This window comes from Neomonachus schauinslandi, chromosome 10, assembly GCF_002201575.2.
Source record: "Neomonachus schauinslandi chromosome 10, ASM220157v2, whole genome shotgun sequence".
NCBI classification, from domain to species: Eukaryota; Metazoa; Chordata; class Mammalia; order Carnivora; family Phocidae; genus Neomonachus; species Neomonachus schauinslandi.
In genome coordinates this window covers 81,490,921-81,503,122 of record NC_058412.1, presented here as the reverse complement: position 1 = coordinate 81,503,122, position 12,202 = coordinate 81,490,921, and positions in this window count along the sequence as shown.

The following is a 12,202-nucleotide window of genomic DNA, read 5'->3' as shown; positions in this document are numbered from 1 at the left end:
CTGAAAATTGCCAACTTAAGATATATTCTAAAAATATTGGACTTAAAAAGAAAAACATTATTTGGGCACCTAGGCAAAAAGAGCAAATTATATAAATGACAGAAAATTAGATTCTCATCAAACTTGTGTCAATAATGGTTTATGCCAAAGAAAAATGGAGTACTAATTCAAGATACTCAAAGAAAGAAAATGTTGAGTCAAGGATTTGACATCGAAGAATATAATTATTATTTAAGATTTCTTATGTATTTATGTATTTTTATGTATTTATTTATGTATTTATGTATGTATGTATTTATTTATAGAGATAGAGCACAAAGGGAGGGGCAGAGGGAGAGAGAATCTCAAGCAAACTCTGTGCTGATCATGGAGCTCGACTCAGGGCTTGATCCCACAACCCTGAGACCATGACCTGAGCTGAAATCAAGAGTCAGACACTCAACTGACTGAGCCACCCAGGCAGCCCAAAAACAAAAATTATTTTATCAAAATTTTCAGGCTGCAACAAAAGTAGTGCTTACAGAAAATTTAAAGAACTAAGAGAATATTTCAGAAATGAAATACCTCAAATCAATATTCTCAGCTCCCACCTTAGAAAAATAGAGAAAGAAAAGCAAGTTAAGTCTGAAGTAAGCAAAAGAAAATAAATAAGAAAAAATAGAGCAGATTTTAATTAAAGTACAGGGAAACAACAGAGAAAATAATCAAAACTCAACCTGATTCTTTGAAAAGATCCATAAAATTGATAAATTCTAGCCAGACTAACTCAGAATAAAAGAGAGATGGAAAAAAATGAACGAGTATCAGAAATGAGAAAAAGCTTACCACTATTGATTCAATGGACCTTGAAAGAATAAGAAAATATTATAAACAACTCTATACCCGCAAATTTTATAGTTTAGATGAAACTGATTAATTCCTTGAAAGATACAAACTCACACAAGAAGAAATCATCTGAATTCACTGACATCTATTAATCAAATCAAAAACTAACAACTTTCAAAAAAATAAGGATAAGATCAAATGATTTGACTAGTAAATTCCATGAATCATTTAAGAAAAAAATGATATGCATTCTCCACAATATTTTCCAGAAAATAGAAGTATAAGGAACACTTTCTAATTCATTGTATGAAGCTAGCATTACCCTAACACCAAAATCAGATAAAAACAAAGAAAGGAAAACTACAGGCCAATGTACATGAACATAGGGGTAAAAATCCTCATGAACATAGATGTAACATACAAATATAGATGTTAAAATCTCTGTCATGGACATAGACGTAAAAATCCTTAATAAAATAACAAATCAAATCTAGCAATGTATTAAAAAATCATATACTATGACCCAGTGGGATTTATTCCAAATATGCAAGGCTGATTCAACATTCAAAAATCAATTAATGCAATCCATAACTCCAAGAAGCTAAAGAAGAAAAAGCAAAGGACCATATCAATAGATGCAGAACAGCCATTGACAAAACCCAACAGCTATTCAGGATAAAATCTCTTAAAAAACGAGGAATATATGAGAACTTTATTAATTTGGTAAAGGACATCATAATAAAACCTACAGCTAACATCATACTTAATGGTGAGAAACTGGAAGCTTTCTCCCAAAGATCAGAAACAAAGCAAAGATGTCCTCTCTTCCCACTTCTAATAGACATAATACTAGAATCCTTAACTAGTGCAATGAGATAAAACAAAAGGAAATAACAAATATACAGGTTGGGAAGGAAGAAATTAAACTTTCTTTGTTCATAGATGACATTATTATTTGTGTGAACCTAAGGAATTGACAAAAAATAATTGGAGAAAGTAAATACATAAAATAGTAGTGAATTATAACCCTAAGTATAAAATAAATAACTACAAGCCCATACTGATATAAATATATGTTTGAATAAATAGATAACTTGTGAAAAAGAATTCCAAATTATTTAGGTAGATATGTAGATACTGTACCTTCAAAGAGATAGTACATAACCTCACTCCTTAAGTGAGTTGCACGTAGTGCCTCTCTTTCAATGGGGAAATGGGGAAAACAATGGCTTCACAGTGAAGAGACCTAACCAACACTAACCCAGCTGTGTAATCGTGATTAACATCAACAGTGATATGTCATATTGATGGCACGTACCCTGGAAAGATGTAATAAGAATGGCACTTTACCCCTGTGGTCTTCTTCCCAACAACCCATAACCATGATCTACCGGAGAGAAATGTATCAGATAAATTCCACTTGAGGCACTTTCTAGAAAATACCTGAGGTATCATACCTCATAGAGTTATGATAGGTGGTGGCTGAGTGGTAATTTGAAATCCATAATGTAGTACAATTTTATTTCTGAAGACCATTTAGAATCTGTGTTCTCTATTAAAGTCAATAACTGGCTTTCACTAATCTAATGATCCAAAACATATTTATTGGAAACTTAGAATGTTAAAGGCACTTTGGTAGACCCTACCGAAATTAAGAGAATTCAGAGCGATACTTTATCCTCAAGGTACCTCTTTAAACCACAGCTTTTTGGGGCGGAGCAAGATGGCGGAGGAGTAGGAGACCTGGATTTCATCTCCTCTCAGGAATTCAGCTGGATAGGGATCAAACCATTCTGAACACCTACAAACTCAACAGGAGATCGAAGAAAAGAAGAGCAACAACTCTCTCATCAGAAAAGCGACCACTTTCTGGAAGGTAGGACGTGCGGAGAAGTGAATCCGAGGCGATATTCGGGAGGATAGACGGCGGGGGAGGGGCCTCTGTCGGCCGCTTCTGGCAAGTGATAGAGCAGCGGAGCACAAAATCGAAACTTTTAAAAGTCTGCTCCGCTGAGGGACGTCACTCTGGTGGCTAAGCGGGGGGCTGGGGGGGAGCCCTCCGGAACAGTGTGGTCTCAGGACCCTCGGGGTCACAGAAAGACCGGGGGTGCCTGAGTGTGGCAGAGCTCCCAGGTAACGGAGCAGGGAAGCCGGCTGCAGAGGCGGAGCCCAGGCGCGGGCTCTCAGCTCGGGGTTGCCATAAACCGTGATCCGCGGCACAGTCGGGCCCCTGCTCCTCCAGCAGGGACCCAATAAGCGGCAGATCCGGGGAGACTCACCTTCCTCCCCCGGGAGGAGCCGCGCGGGAGTGCACCGCAGGGATCTGCTGGGTTTGGAGACTCCACCCGGGGTCGGGTGCCAGAGATAGAAACGCGCGGTCACAGGCCGGGTGCGCACAGAGTGCGGCCGGAGACGGGAGTGACTGACGGCTTTTCTCTGGGGGCACACTGAGAAGCGGGCCCCGAGTTCTCGGCTCCTCCGGGACAGAGATTGGGAGGCCGCCATTTTCACTCTCCGCCTCCAAAGCTGTATGGAAAGCTCGCAGGGAACAAAAGCTCCGGAGAGCAAACCCAAGCAGATTACTTAGCCGGGAGGGGGCAAGGACGGGGCAATTCCGCCTCCGGCAAAGACATTTGGAAACCACGGCAACAGGCCCTTCCCCAGAAGATCAGCGAGAACAGCCAGCCAAGACCAAGTTTACCGATCAATGAGAATGGCAGAACTCCAGCGCTAGGGGACTACTGCACATAGAATTCATGGCTTTTTTTCCATGATTCTTTAGTCTTTCAAAGTTAATTTTTTTTTAACTGTCTTTTTTTCTTTTTTTTTTTTGAATTTTTCTTTTTCCCTTTTTCAACCAACATTTTATCAATCCCTTTTTTTAAAAAAAACATTTTTATTTTTCATTTTTAGAGTCATATTCTATCCCTTCATAGTAGTTACCCATATTTTTGGCATATATATACATTGTTCTCTCTTTAAAATTTTAAGATAGTTTCTTCTAACAGATTAAAATATACCCTAAATCTCTAGTATATGGTGTTTTCTATTCCCCTGCCTGATCACATTCTCTCCCTTTTATTTTTTTCCTTCTTTAAATCCTCTTCTTTCTTTTTTCAAACAACTTCTTATCAATTCCTTTTATAAAATTTTTTATAATTTCCATCTTTACAGTCATACTCCATCCCTTCATCATATCAACCCTTATTTTTGTACATATATAAGTTTTTCTTTCTTTAAAATTTTGGGAGGCACTTTCTTCTAAAAGACCAAAATACACCCCAAATCTAGTGTGTGGCACTGATTTATATACCAGCCTGATCATATTTGATCACATTCTGTTTTTTTTTTGTTGTTGTTGTTTTGTTTTGTTTGTTTTTGTTTGTTTTTTTCTTTTTCTTTTTCTTTTTTTTCTTTTTCTTTTTTCTCTCTTTCCATTTCTTTTTCCACTGCTTCAGGTCTTTTCTGATTTGTTTAGAGTATATTTTCTGGGGACATTGTTACTCTGCTAGCATTTTGTTCTCTCATTAACCTATTCTCCTCTGCACAAAATGACAAGACGGAAAAAATCACCTCAACAAAAAGAACAAGAGGTAGTACCAACTGCCAGGGACCTACTCAATACGGACATTAGTGCGATGTCAGATCTAGAGTTCAGAATCATCACTTTAAAGATACTAGCTGGGCTTGAAAAAAATATGGAAGTTATTAGAGAAACCCTTTCTGGAGAAGTAAAAGAACTAAAATCTAACCAAGTAGAAATCAAAAAGGCTATTAATGAGGTGCAATCAAAAATGGGGGCACTATCTGCTAGGATAAATGAGGCAGAAGAGAGAATCAGTAATAGAGAAGATGAAATGATGGAAAATAAAGAAGCTGAGAAAAAGAGAGATAAACAACTACTGGATCACGAGGGCAGAATTCGAGAGATAAGCGATACCATAAGACAAAACAACATTAGAATAATTGGGATCCCAGAAGAAGAAGAAAGAGAGAGAGGGGCAGAAGGTATAATGGAGCAAATTATAGCAGAGAACTTCCCTAATTTGGGGAAGGAAACAGGCATCAAAATCCAGGAAGCACAGAGAACCCCTCTCAAAATCAATAAAAATAGGTCAACACCCCAACATCTAATAGTAAAACTTACGAGTCTCAGAGACAAAGAGAAAATCCTGAAAGCAGCTCGGGAGAAGAGATATGTAACCTACAATGGTAGAAACATTAGATTGGCAACAGACCTATCCACAGAGACCTGGCAGGCCAGAAAGGACTGGCAGGATATATTCAGAGCACTAAATGAGAAAAATATGCAGCCAAGAATACTCTATCCAGCTAGGCTGTCATTGAAAATTGAAGGAGAGATAAAAAGCTTCCAGGACAAACAAAAACTAAAGGAATTTGCAAACACAAAACCAGCCCTACAGGAAATCTTGAAAGGGGTCCTCTAAGCAAAGAGAGAGCCTAAAAGCAACATAGACCAGAAAGGAACACAGACAATATACAGTAACAGTCACCTTACAGGAAATACAATGGCACTAAATTCCTATCTTTCAATAGTTTCCCTGAATGTAAATGGGCTCAATGCCCCAATCAAAAGACACAGGCTATCAGACTGGATTAAAAAACAAGACCCATCGATATGCTGTCTGCAAGAGACTCATTTTAGAACCAAAGACACCCCCAGATTGAAAGTGAGGGGGTGGAAAACCATTTACCATGCTAATGGACACCAAAAGAAAGCTGGGGTGGCCATCCTTCTATCAGACAAATTAGATTTTAAACCAAAGACTATACTAGGAGATGAGGAAGGACACTATATCCTACTTAAAGGATCTATCCAACAAGAAGATCTAACAATTGTAAATATCTATGCTCCTAACATGGGAGCAGCCAATTATACAAGGCAATTAATAACAAAAGCAAAGAAACACATTGACAACAATACAATAATAGTGGGGGACTTTAACACCCCCCTCACTGAAATGGACAGATCATCTAAGCAAAAGATCAACAAGGAAATAAAGACTTTAAATGACACACTGGACCAAATGGACTTCACAGATATATTCAGAACATTTCATCCCAAAGCAACGGAATACACATTCTTCTCTAGTGCCCATGGAACATTCTCCAGGATAGATCACCTCCTAGGTCATAAATCAGGTCTCAACCAGTACCAAAAGATTGGGATCATTCCCTGCCTATTTTCAGACCACAATGCTTTGAAACTAGAACTCAATCACAAGAGGAAAGTCGGAAATAACTCAAATACATGGAGGCTAAAGAGCATCCTACTGAAGAATGAATGGGTCAACCAGGAAATTAAAGAAGAATTAAAAAAATACATGGAAACCAATGAAAATGAAAACACAACTGTTCAAAATCTTTGGGATGCAGCAAAGGCAGTCCTAAGAGGAAAGTGTATAGCAATACAAGCCTTTCTCAAGAAACAAGAAAGGTCTCAAGTACACAACCTAACCCTACACCTAAAAGAGCTGGAGAAAGAACAGCAAATAAAGCCTAGACCCAGCAGGAGAAGAGAAATAATAAAGATCAGAGCAGAAATCAATGAAATAGAAACTAAAAGAACAGTAGAACAGATCAACCAAACTAGGAGCTGGTTCTTTGAAAGAATTAACAAGATTGTTAAACCCCTGGCCAGACTTATCAAAAAGAGAAGAGAAATGACCCAAATCAACAAAATCATGAATGGAAGAGGAGAGATCACAACCAACACCAAAGCAATACAAACAATTATAAGAACATATTATGAGCAACTCTATGCCAGCAAATTAGATAACCTGGAAGAAATGGATGCATTCCTAGAGATGTATCAACTACCAAAACTGAACCAGGAAGAAATAGAAAACCTGAACAGACCTATAACCACTAAGGAAATTGAAGCAGTCATCAAAAATCTCCCAAAAACCAAAAGCCCAGGTCCAGATGGCTTCCCGGGGGAATTCTACCAAACATTTCAAGAAGAATTAATACCTATTCTTCAGAAACTGTTCCAAGAAATAGAAATGGAAGGAAAACTTCCAAACTCATTTTATGAGGCCACCATTACCTTGATCCCAAAACCAGACAAAGACCCCATCAAAAAGGAGAATTACAGACCAATATCCCTGATGAACATGGATGCAAAAATTCTCACCAAAATACTAGCCAATAGGATCCAACAGTACATTAAAAGGATTATTCACCACGACCAAGTGGGATTTATCCCTGGGCTGCAAGGTTGGTTCAACATCCACAAATCAATCAACGTGATACAATACATTAACAAAAGAAAGAACAAGAATCATATGATCCTCTCAATAGATGCAGAAAAAGCATTTGACAAAGTCCAGCATCCTTTCTTGATCAAAACTCTTCAGAGTATAGGCATAGAGGGTACATACCTCAATATCATAAAAGCCATCTATGAAAAACCTACAGCAAGTATCATTCTCAATGGGGAAAAACTGAGAGCTTTCCCCCTAAGGTCAGGAATGTGGCAGGGATGTCCACTATCACCACTGCTATACAACATATTATTAGAAGTCCTAGCCACAGCAATCAGATAACAAAAAGAAATAAAAGGCATCCAAATCAGAAAAGAGGAAGTCAAACTCTCACTCTTTGCAGATGATATGATACTTTATGTGGAAAACCCCAAAGACTCCACCCCAAAACTGCTAGAACTCATACAGGAATTCAGTCAAGTGGCAGGATATAAAATCAATGCACAGAAGTCAGTGGCATTCCTATACACCAAAACAAGACAGAAGAAAGAGAAAATAGGATCAATCCCATTTACAATTGCACCCCAAACCATAAGATACCTAGGAATAAATCTAACCAAAGAGGCAAAGGATCTGTACTCAGAAAACTATAAAATACTCATGAAAGAAATTGAGGAAGACACAAAGAAATGGAAAAACGTTCCATGCTCATGGATTGGAAGAACAAATATTGTGAAGATGTCAATGCTACCTAGAGCAATCTACACATTCAATGCAATCCCCCTCAAAATACCATCCACTTTTTTCAAAGAAATGGAACAAATCATCCTAAAATTTGTATGGAACCAGAAAAGACCCCGCATAGCCAGAGGAATGTTGAAAAAGAAAAGCAAAGCCGGCGGCATCACAATTCGGGACTTCCAGCTCTATTACAAAGGTGTCATCATCAAGACAGCACGGTACTGGCACAAAAACAGAGACATAGATCAATGGAACAGAATAGAGAGCCCAGAAATGGACCCTCAACTCTATGGTCAACTCATCTTTGACAAAGCAGGAAAGAATGTCCAATGGAACAAAGACAGTCTCTTCAACAAATGGTGTTGGGAAAATTGGATAGCCACATGCAGAAGAATGAAACTGGACCATTTCCTTACACCACACACAAAAATAGACTCCAAATGGTTGAAAGACCTCAATGTGAGACAGGAGTCCATCAAAATCCTAAAGGAGAACACAGGCAGGAACCTCTTTGACCTTAGCTGAAGCAACTTCTTCCTAGAAACATCACCAAAGGCAAGGGAAGCAAGGGCAAAAATGAACTATTGGCACTTCATCAAGATAAAAAGCTTTTGCAAAGCAAAGGAAACAGTCAACAAAACCAAAAGACAACCGACAGAATGGGAGAAGATATTTGCAAATGACATATCAGATAAAGGGCTAGTATCCAAAATCTATAAAGAACTCATCAAACTCAACACCCAAAGAACAAAGAATCCAATCAAGAAATGGGCAGAAGACATGAACAGACATTTTTCCAAAGAAGATGTCCAAATGGCCAACAGATACATGAAAAAGTGCTCAATATCGCTCGGCATCAGGGAAATCCAAATCAAAACCTCAATGAGAAAGCACCTCACACCAGTCAGAATGGCTAAAATTAACAAGTCAGGAAACGACAGATGTTGGCGGGGATGTGGAGAAAGGGGAACCCTCCTACACTGTTGGTGGGAATGCAAGCTGGTGCAGCCACTCTGGAAAACAGTATGGAGGTTCCTCAAAAAGTTGAAAATAGAGCTACCATATGATCCAGCAATTACACTACTGGGTATTTACCCCAAAGATACAAAAGTAGGGATCCGAAAAGGTACGTGCACCCCGATGTTTATAGCAGCAATGTCCCCAGTAGCTGAACTGTGGAAAGAGCCAAGATGTCCATCGACAGATGAATGGATAAAGAAGATGTGGTATATATATACAATGGAGTATTATGCAGCCATCAAAAGGAACGAGATCTTGCCATTTGCAATGACGTGGATGGAACTGGAGGGTATTATATTGAGTGAAATAAGTCAAACAGAGAAAGACATGTATCATATGACCTCACTGATATGAGTAATTCTTAATTGCAGGAAACAAACTGAGGGTTGCTGGAGTGGGGGGTGGGGTGGGAGGGATGGGGTGACTGGGTGATAGACACTGGGGAGGGTATGTGCTCTGGTAAGCGCTGTGAATTGTGCAAGACTGTTGAATCTCAGATCTGTACCTCTGAAACAAATAATGCAATATATGTTAAGAAAAAAAAAAGAAGAAGAAGAAGGTAGCGGGAGGGGAAGAATGAAGCGGGGGAAATCGGAGGGGTAGATGAACCATGAGAGACGATGGACTCTGAAAAACAAACTGAGGGTTCTAGAGGGGAGGGGGGTGGGAGGATGGGTTAGCCTGGTGATGGGTATTGAGGAGGGCACATTCTGCATGGAGCACTGGGTGTTATGCACAAACAATGAATCATGGAACACTTCATCTAAAACTAATTATGTACTGTATGGGGATTAACATAAGAAAAAAAAAAAAAACACAGCTTTTTAAAACAAACAAAAAAAATAGTATCCAATAAATGCCTTTTTTTCAAAAGCTGTGGATCAGATTTTGCCTTGCCAGTGCTACTTCTTATCAGAGAAGTTCTGCCTCTTTATTTTAATAAGTATCCCAACAAGCCTAAGATGATATATAATGAGGATCACTGTTCTCTTATTTTCACAACCAGGAAGACCAAGGTGATTTGTCCAAGGTCAAGCAAAAATAAAGAGAAAGACTGAATTCCAATGTATTCACTCATCCACGCAGGCCTGGCTTAGAGTTATTTCATGTGAAAATGATTATATTGCAATTAAAACAAAAGTCCTCCAGGATGGAACCTTGTCCTGAAAAGAATATATCACTTTTGAAGTTAATCCTAATACTTTATATTTCTTTTTTTTATTGTAAGCATTAAGAGTAAAACAAACAACAACAACAAAAAATCTCCAGCAAAAGCATTTTTCATTTTAATACTTTTTTAAAAGAAAGTATTCAATTTACAAGAAAACATTAGTGACATTTTTCACTTAAAATGTGGCACTATGACAAAGTGGAGGTCTACATCTGCTGATATTTTAGAATGAAAGAAAATCAGCAACTTTTCTGAGCGTCTTTGTAGATTTATGTAGTTCAGATGTTTTAAGTAATCCAATCATTGTGTTACATTCTAGCCCCACATTTTCCACCTCCTGTAAGGGGAAACCATGGAAAACTATAGAAAAATTCGTCAATTTTATTGAAACAAACACTCATTGAGTTTCTCCAGTATTCTCACATGCTTGTGGCACCTTTCAAGGAAATATTGTCTCTCCATACATTTCGACATTCCTATTCTTTTGAAGCCTCTGGAGAGATCATAATCCTATCACCAATCAGTTTATCTGTAACATACAAGGCATTTTAAAGGAACTCATCTGAATATCACAAGTTAGAACTCTAATCCAGAACATAGGAATGTTTTGAAGCCAACATAAAGATCTGTGTTTTAGCCATAATCACTGTGGCGAAAAACTCAGGTCAAAACCCCTTAAGTAAGGCAAGGCTGTACCAGGAGTTTTGGAACATTTCACAAGGTAGTGAGAAAGGCAAGTAAACTCTGGATGTTCACTTTTCAGGCTTTTGGAATGTTTCTCAAGATTCCTCATATGCATAGTTCGTGGGGACTGAGAGGTGTAAGTCCATTATAGCAGGCAAACAGCAGGTAACATCCTCACTAGTTAAAATTTCATTGAACAATTACTTTGTGTGGATCACTGTGATTTCTGCCATTTTGGACCTCGGTGTCCAGGGCATAATCTTCTTTTTGTTTTCTACCCACCCTTAAAATATTATTTCTAAGGGACACCTGGGTGGCTCAGTGGGTTAAGCGTCTGCCTTCAGCTCAGATCATAATCCCAGGGTCCTGGGATCGAGCCTGCTCAGCGAGGAGTCTGCTTCTCCCTCTGCCTTCCGCTTCCCCTGCTTGTGCTCTCTCTCTCGCTATCTCTCTCTGACAAATAAATAAATAAAAATCTTTTTTAAAATGTTATTTTTGAGCCACCATTTTCTTAGCTGCACAGTGGGTTTCACACCAGGGACCCGCAATATAGGGTCGCTGGGAAAGTAAGGGAACCAATACACTGCACATTCTCCTAATGGTGCCTGACATGGAATAAACACTCAATAAGTATGAGCTGTTATGATTATCATTAGATACAGTACATTTTTCGTGGAGAACATTAATTGCTGTATTATGCAATTCTATTTCATGACAAAATGTGTGGCAATTAAAAGAAACTTGTCTTTAAAATCTTTAGAAAGACTTCCAAACCATCAGAAACCTAATTCCAAGGGAAAGCTAATAAGCATATTGCTGTGTTGCCAAGATTCAAACGTGACTTCATTCCTTTAGCATGAGGAAAAAGAGTAAGACTTCGCTTTAAAGTGTTCTTTAAAGTTGTAAGAATGAAACTTGTCATAAATTAATTCCAGCATTTCAGGTTAGAATAAATTTCATATGATAACAACTTTGCATCTTTTCATTATTAATAAGATCATTGGACTCTTTCAAACTGCATTGTATTCAGCTTGATCTTTTTGTCTTTTGTGACACATGACTCTCCGTATTTTGATTGAGTGGCCTTTCAGAAATGATTTGTAATTTTCCTAAATTAATACATTTTATGCAAACAAATGACACAGTGATTCTTTGAAAATTCTGAGACCACAAATGGTTTTCCCTTTAATCTTTTGTTTCCAATCACTGAATGATCAAAGATATTTTATTTAAAATGAGTCATTTAATACATCGGGCCACCGGGTACAATTTGGATTGTCCATGGCACTGACTTATGTTTACATTTCAAAGAGCTAGATAAATCTATCAATGACTATAACATGGAACTTTTACATTATAGTCTTCCTTAACTACTCCTACAGCCTCATAAATTTTCTTTCACTTCTTTGGAAAAATACAAATGGAAAGAGCCCGAACATCTAAAGAAAGATCTTTCAGTTTCTTAAAATCTAGACCCTATTTCTGACAAAATTATGCTGCTCTCACAACACTTTCCTTTTCCAGCCTCCCTCCA